The sequence below is a fragment of the Malurus melanocephalus genome, unplaced genomic scaffold (genome assembly GCF_030028575.1).
Source record: "Malurus melanocephalus ecotype Western Australia unplaced genomic scaffold, MMel_1.1 scaffold_108, whole genome shotgun sequence".
Taxonomy (NCBI): domain Eukaryota; kingdom Metazoa; phylum Chordata; class Aves; order Passeriformes; family Maluridae; genus Malurus; species Malurus melanocephalus.
The window spans coordinates 1,212,594-1,218,593 of NW_026623340.1; positions in this window are offsets into that span (position 1 = coordinate 1,212,594).

The window sequence follows — 6,000 nt, forward strand, 5'->3', positions numbered from 1 at the left end:
TCTTGGGCTGGGGCTCTTCTCACCTGACCGAGTTCCCAAGGGAGTGTCTGAGTTTAGGCAAGCTCTAACCCAGTGTGCTGACCTGTCACCTTGAGGCAGATCCATCCACTCACTCCATCAGCCACTCCTGCAATCTCTCTGTGCCTTCCCTTCAAAATGCAAATCCCAGTTCCAATTTACTCCTCAGTGTCACTTTGAAATGCAACTTTGGCTTGAGTAGAGTTGTTTATTTTTATCGTGTCACCTCTCCCGTGCCTGCCCAGACCAGTAATTCTGAGCTGTAAAAAGCCGTTTACAGTTTGCATGTCAACACGGCTGGGTGCTCTTCCCCCTAAAACTTCCTCCACGGGCTTGTTTGCTATCCTGCAGTCAGTTAAGGGCAGCAGGGTAACTCAGCACCTCTGTCTCACTCACTGCTCTCCCAAACATCCAAGCAACTCACCTTGACCCAGACTCAGTTTTCTGAGCTGGAGCTGCAAGCAAAACCAACTATCTTTCTGCTTCCAAATCAATCAGGGCACAGGAATCGTTAAAAGATAGTCTGTGCCAGGATCCGTAACGAAATTCTGAAGTCATTTATTTTCCAGATGAATAACAAGTTAAAGCAGAAGGTGATTTACCTGTTAATACTTCACCCTTTCCCGAGGGGCTGTCTCAGGAGCCAGGGGATCTTTACTGAGTGGGAAGGAGGACACTGGGTTCGGGGAAGGGAAAGTTTAGAAAGCAGCCAAGCCAGCAAAGGCTGGAGATCAGCTGGGTTAAACTTTTGTGCCTCCAGTGGGGCTGGGGCGGCTGTTTGCTCCAGGTGGGGCAGGGGAATTCCACCCCCCTGTCACTGCTTCCCCAGCGCCTGGACACGGGCCAGCCCTTCATAAACTGCCCAGCCCAAACAATGGTGGCGTTTCCTCGTTTAAACTTGCAGGAAGAGATTGTGAATTTCATCGAAGGAGCTGTTTTGGTGGCCTGGAGAGCTCCTTTTCTGGAGCAGCCAGAGGCTGGGATTCACAGCCCAATGCTCGGCCACAGGGCTGGCACTCACACCATCCAAATTCTGCCTCCTGTGCAGCCATTGCAGAATCCCCAGGTCACCCAGAGTCAGCAGTGTTTGTTCAGGATTGTAGGACACAAACAGCCCAGCAGACCCCGGGCTGGCACCAGGGCTGCCACCTGCCCTAAGTGAGAATCTTTCCTCTTTCCTTCCTTGACAATGCTCCTACAACACCAAGCTGCTGCAGGCTTGGAGCATGGAGAGTCCCCTGAAAAATCCTATAATCCTCACAGCTGAGRAGACTTAGCTATTCAGTAAGGAGGAAATTCAGCGACTGACATATTGTCATTTTAGGACCTTGACTACAGTCTGCTGAGTCCAACAGAKAGTCTGACACTGTGTGAGGAGCTCTGGGCCCATGGCTGAGGCAGAGGGAGCCCCAAGAGCCCAGCAGAGGAGCCTCTGCCCCAGCCAGGGGAGTCTGGCAGCATCTCTCAGCATCTCTCAGGCCGTGTCAGTGAGTAGGGGTACAACCAACTCAGATTAGAAAACTTTTGCCCACATTATTTGCAGCTGCTTCTTCTGATGTGCTGGTGAAGGAACCTCKGACAACAGGGCAAGGAGAGCAGTGACTGGAACAAACAAACAGGGCAAAAGTGGGATTTTACTGTGCTTTTCTGAACAGGCAAACTGCAACACTTTCATAAGTAAGGTAAGGTCAAAACTTTTAGAGCCGGTACTTACCRCAATATCAATAAAATATTTAGCCAAGGAGAGCAAAACACTGCCACTTATCTGCTCCACCCCTCCACTCGGCCACTTTCCATTTCCCTGAAATGTTTGAAAATAATTGAGCCAGTGTGGTTTCAGYAGAGTGCTTCCAACATTAAACAATCCTCTGCTCACAGCTAACAAGGAAGGAAGCTGGCCTAAGGGGCTGCCTGCTCCCTGCCTCAGCCTTGCCCTCCTGCACTCCACAGAAATCTTGGGAAATGTTGGGAATTTGTGCAAATCAGGGCGGTTCTGCCCTTCAGCAAAACCTTGTTGGGGGCAYCCAGATCTCACCAGCCACAATCAAACCACCCCACGACTGAGGAGAAGAGCTCTTTAAYGTGCTCTCAAGTGTCCCATAATCACAAGTTTTGTTTGCTCTGGTGCAGAAAGTTTCGTTTCTGTTTTCTTTCCCATCTACCTTGAGCAGTAATCATTAAATGAAACAAGGCCAGCTGGGCAAAGTTGCTTGGTTGATACACTCATGTCCAACCTTTATCAGGACTAACAAGAAATGATAAAATGTTGTAAACAGCTCACACTCAGAGATACCTTGCTCCTGGCACTATCATTCTTAAAAACACTGTTCTACTTTATTCTGTAATTTCAGCTTTTTGTTGGGATTTAATGTCTCAGGTGTTCAGCATGTTTGCTCACAGCACAGCATGCAGGGCTGGAAATGCAGGGCAAGGAAAATTCACCATTTCCCAGCCTGGTMTGTTTTAACCCTGCAGAGGACCAGCCTGTCTGTATTCTGTCACCTCACTGGAGATGCAGACATGGCACCACTTCATTGGACTTCGCCAGACTCATCTTATTTTCTCACCCTTTTGTTTCTCCTGCCTCTACCTCTCGGCCCTTTAGACATTTGTTTCCTTTGGACATATTTTCTTACTGGCAGCCACAGGAAGACAGGAGGTTTAAACTGAGGGTGACAGAGATTTTTCTGTGAAATCTTTCCAATAAAGTCTTCCTGCAATGGTGTGTTTCTACTGGAGGTTAAAAGGCATATTTTTAAAGTGTTTAATCAGTTATTTATATGACTAATATATATTCTCATCATAAATAAGGCCATAAAGTTCAGTGGGTTGAGAGGCACCAGCATTAGGCATTCTTGAATTCTCAGTTTCACTGATAAGGCAAATAAAGGTTAACACCATTTCAGGTTTTCTTATCAGGAACCTTTTTTCCCTAAAATAATTTCCCAGGRAAAGAACTGCAGCAATTTCATTGCTGTGCTTAGCAGCAATGCTTTCCAGTTTGCTGCAGCTGCTTTCTGTGTGAGAGTTTTGCTTTTCTTTGACCATGTGTTTTAATTCGGGAATGAAGAGTGATCTTTGCACTCCCAGTACCAAAATTTGCCCCTTGCAGGGCATCACCAGTGTGGCTCTCGAGCCTGTGCTCCCTGCTGAGGTGAGCAGGGAGGAAGGATCTGCCCAGATCCCATCTGAGCTGCCTCTCTCTGCTCTACATCACACACCAACTTTGTTTATGTAAAAATTAGGGTTTACCTAACAATTYGTGTTTACACACAAATATTTTCCACAGTGCAACAAGCCAAATGCATTACCTAACAGCATTGCCCAGCTACCCGCAAACATTTTGAAGCCTCAATAATATTTGCTCAATTCAAGTTCAAGTCTAGACCACACCACTCACCAAGAGAAGTCAGTTGAGGTTTTCCAGCGTGGTGACATCTTCCTTTTCTTCCCTTACACAAACAGGAATGCCGCTTGCTCATTCCAATTAATGTGGTCTTCCGAGAAAAATAAAATCTGTGTATGAAATCTAATAGCCCAGGTAGATCTGCAGGGATTAACAATATGAAGGAGAACATTGTCAAGCGTGTAATGATATTTTTTTGTATGTCTGCTACAGCTAATGCTTTTAATTGTGTTTTCCAGTTTAATTCTAGTAGCCAAAGGCTTGATGCACAAGACAAATAAATGACAGGATAATTGGCATGCCCAAGTGCTTCTTCTCAACATAAATAAGGCAGACAGYAAACATGAGTTGAGCAAGGAGATCACTTTGTTGCAGTTTAATTCACTCAAGGTTTCATCAAAATTAATTTTATGCAGCAGGATGGAGAAACAGGCCTGGGAAAAGCATTGGAAATGTCAGGAGGGGCTGGAGCCCCGGAATCCCCCTCCCACATTACCATTTCACTCAAGTGTGAGAAAGCTTTGTCAGCAGAGCGACTGGGGAGGAATAGGATCAGACAGAGCCTCTTGCTGGGTGCACTTCTCCATTCCCTGCATGCCTGAGGTGCTTTGCTGGAAGATTCTTCTGTGATTACAGGTGCAATTGGTGAAAGGCTTTTGAAACAGAAAGACATTCCTACAAACCTGACAGCAGCAACAGATTTAATTATCCATGCCCAGATRGAGTTTCTTTAAGACATCAGCCCTGCAAGTACAGTGGAGGTGAACTATCACAACATTTCCATCAGTGCTACTGAGCTGTTTTTATGTGTCCAAGGACCTGCAAAGAAATGATTTTGACTGAAAGCCCTTGAGGGCTAAGATTACCTTTATGGGCTGAGACAAACACACAAACACATTACCAGAGCTTTGTTTTTAAGTCGGTCAGAGCTGAAAGGTGAAGTAAGTAAAAAGACAGGTACTTTTCCTTAAGTCAAGGTGGCTTTTMTCCTGTTTGATCTACAAAATCCAGCCAGAGTAAATAACTTTTAAACTGCAAATATTCGTTGAAACTTAAAACTCAAGGAACTCTTGGCAACTCTTCATCATTTTTTAAGCATTTTTTAGTAACTATAAAGGAAAGCATGTCTGTGTTTGGCTTCCTCACAGATGAYTTGGCCATCTAACCTAACAAAACACTGCAGTGATGCTGTTGATCACATCCAGTTCTGGAAAGCCATGCTCTGTGGAGTATTTCCAGGCTGTGAGCCATAAAACGAGCCTTCTCCTGGCAGTTCACGTGGCTTTTGCTGTGAATTGGAACAAGGGCAGGCCCACATCCAGCACAAGGTCCCAAAGACACTTGCACGTATTTCAAACCCAAAAACCTTCAGCTGTGAAAACAAAACATTTGGGGAAAATCCAGTCAGGGAGCAAACTGCCAAAAGAAGTTATTCTATTATAATTCTAGAATTTCTTGTTTTGCTCCTGAAGGGCAGGACATTTCTCCCCAATAATCCCATCAGCTGGGTGAGTCCCCAGCTCAACTCTGATTTCTGCAGGCACCACTCCTGTCCCTGCTGTCTCAGTGCAGAGCTCTGTGTCTCCTCCACTTACCTGCACAGTTCTGATCAGTGCCACAGTGAGCACTTATTTACAGTGAGAAAGGTACTGTTAGAAGGGATGGAGGGCAGATGTTCTGTGTTTATCCAGTRTCAGTGATTTCATAACAAGAAAATCATTGCAAGTCATGACTAGATAATTTGAGCTGCCAGCAGCACGGCCCAAGCTGCGCTCCCTCCTCTCAGGACACTCACAGCACCAAACTGAGTCACAGGAATGTTAAACTGCCAGGACTAGGAAGAAATGTTTCAGAAATATATATATATACACACACATATATTTATCTATATTGCCTTTTGAAAAYTAGATTCCAAAAGTAGATAGCACATTCTTTAAAAAGGCTCCTTGGGGCACAAAGGTTCAGCTTGTGGGAGCACTCAGCTCCATGCTGTGGCCACTGGCTGACCTTCTTGCTGGTGCTGCCCATGTCAGGATAAAGCACAAATCCTTCTGCAGCTACACAGATCTGTCAGCATCGATAGTGCTGGCTGAATGAATGGTGTCTTAATCTGAACACAGCCTAAAGCCTTGATATTTGCTTCAGCTGAAGCTTCCTGACCTGATCRTTGCTGCTCAGAAGATACCTGTCCTGTCCAGGATCACCCAGCTCTTACACCCTGCTCACTTTCTACAAACCTTATAAGACCTTTACAGTCTGCTGTAGCAGCTGAGACTCCACCAAAGTGTAGCAATTAGCTGAGAAACTTTGGATATTATGCCTTCTCTACCTATGAAAGTTGAGAAAAAGAAGAATACAAGATATTTTACAAGAACTGCAGATTCTCCAGGTCAGTGTAAATGCACATTAACACATTAATACACTCTGCTCCAGGCTGTCAGAAACAGCAAAGCAACCTGATGAGAATTTTGGAGAGCTACATGCTTACCAAATAGAGAACAGAATTTGCTTGAAAAATGAACATTCTCCATGTTAAAGAAGTGTAAAAGCAGGTGTCCTAGAGGCAAAACAGATCW